At 36.2% G+C, this 2,016-nt stretch overlaps 1 non-coding gene across 1 annotated transcript; it reads left to right on the top strand.

The window, feature by feature from the left end:
* The first annotated feature begins 1,551 nt into the window (after nt 1-1,551).
* trnat-ugu lies at nt 1,552-1,623 on the top strand. Its single transcript has one exon. It is a non-coding gene; the product is annotated as a tRNA-Thr (tRNA).
* The last annotated feature ends 393 nt before the right edge of the window (nt 1,624-2,016 follow it).

Below are 2,016 nucleotides of genomic sequence, written 5' to 3'. Positions count from 1 at the left end.
GCATGGCAGCCAAGTGAAAAGGCGTGGGTCTAGGTCTTCAATCCTGATCCATACCTTTAGTATTCATGGGGCAAACTTACACATGCTACATGTGAAAGGATATTTTCTATGTGGCTGTTGTTGTACATGGTCTAGTAGTTGAAGGTAGTCTTTGGGTCCAGAAAATCAGGTCAGTACATCAATCCTTTGTACGTTTTTTCTAAACATAGCAGTGGGTGACTCATTTGGGTAGTCGTGTACACCAGGGCTGGACTGGGACAAAAAATCTTCCCGGGCATTTTGACTAGAGACCGGCCCACCAGGTATTAAAGGAAAAACCATAAAGCCTTTGAATGAAAACAAACGCTGTTGTCACAGTGATGTACACTGTCTTGTTGGTATATATGTATCAGTCTAATAAACTTAAACCTACACCATCCTCCCTATTCTGGTATTCTAAACAGTACCTGAAAGTAGACTGCTTGGTCGAGTTAACCTCCTGAACTATCTACAACACATGGTGAAAACCTGAAATTAAGACAGAGAAGACTAGAGGTGAGACATGATCATTACTGATTACTGATGACAGATTTAGATATATTTTCATAAACCATTCATTTGACACATCAATAAACAGCATGGCAGGGCAAAATATTTTTTCTAACATGGCAACCTTTAAAAAGTGAAAGGAGACAGAAAGACAGGTGAGAAAGAATAAAACTTAATTGACTTTTTGATGGCATTTTACACACAGTACTGGTGCAGTATCTAGAAAATGTGGGAAAATACTGGCATCATATACAGTACTTAGTTCTGAAGAAATTATGATGGGACCCTCAAAAAAATTACTATGTACAATAATGGATTTCTATATTTTACATCAGATGAAAACGTTTGTTTTCAGATAATTATTTATTAAAGCTTTTAAATGAGAATAAGAAAGAAAAGTATTTTTTGGTGCGCAAAAAAACCCCCATCGGCCCATAAAAACGAAAAACCACCAATCCAACTACACTGAAAACGCTACGTCCAGATGAACAGAATCAACTTTTGGAGATTTACTGACCTGGATGATTTAGCATGCATTAAGACGTTAAACACCACTTCATAAATTTACAGTGGCATGTGGTAATTTCCATCCCTGGTTGCATGCATTGCTCAGGTTTGATTTTGGTCAATTTTTTAAGATCTGGTTCCTTGAGCCATTTTATGAGCTCAGGATTTTGTGTTCTCAGTTTCTTATATTTTAGTATCAATTGTTCCTTTAAAAATTATTTTATTAATTAGCAATAGTATGCTTTGATGCACAAAATTGTTGCTGCTGAAAAGTAAGATGGTGTGCCTCAGGATTTTACTGTCCTATGTACATTTTTATTGACCTGCGAAAAAGAAACAAACATAAAAATCTTTATATTTTCAAATATTACTACAGTTTCAATAATATTTGTCTTGACTGACTGTGATGCTTAGCAAACATGAAAAGTCAAAGTTGATGTTGTCACACAATGTTAGAAGACTCAAGGGAAGCAGTCTCTGTATGTATGCAAGTGTACATTAAGCAAGCTAATGCAAGGCGTGGTGGCCAAGTGGTAAGGCGTTGGTCTTGTAAACCAAAAATCGTGGGTTCAAATCCCATCCATGCCTTTCCTGTGAGCTTGAATGGTACATATGTGCACACCAGGGACTACAAATAGGTTTCACAATGGCTCACATCAAAGTAACTCTTTTTGCCATGTCACATTACTCGTACACTGGTACAAGATGTGAATAAAAATTGGGTGTGCAAGCTTCACAAACAACACAGGTGGGCAAGAAACAAATATAGGAATATGAGAATCATAAGAATAAATATATGTACAAAAAAAGCATCTATGAACATTAATGTATATACTGTATGTATATTTATGTATGTATATATATTAGGGGTGCAACAATACTCGTATCGGTATTGAACCGTTTGATACAGTGCTTTCGGTTGGGTACGCATATGTATTGAACAATACAAAATGGTAAATAGCCTGTATTTATATAGCGCTT

Source organism: Haplochromis burtoni, unplaced genomic scaffold (genome assembly GCF_018398535.1).
Source record: "Haplochromis burtoni strain Fernald_Lab_line unplaced genomic scaffold, NCSU_Asbu1 Contig_561, whole genome shotgun sequence".
Classification (NCBI taxonomy): Eukaryota; Metazoa; Chordata; class Actinopteri; order Cichliformes; family Cichlidae; genus Haplochromis; species Haplochromis burtoni.
The sequence above is the reverse complement of the archived record's forward strand: the minus strand, read 5'-3'. Positions and strand labels throughout refer to the sequence as shown.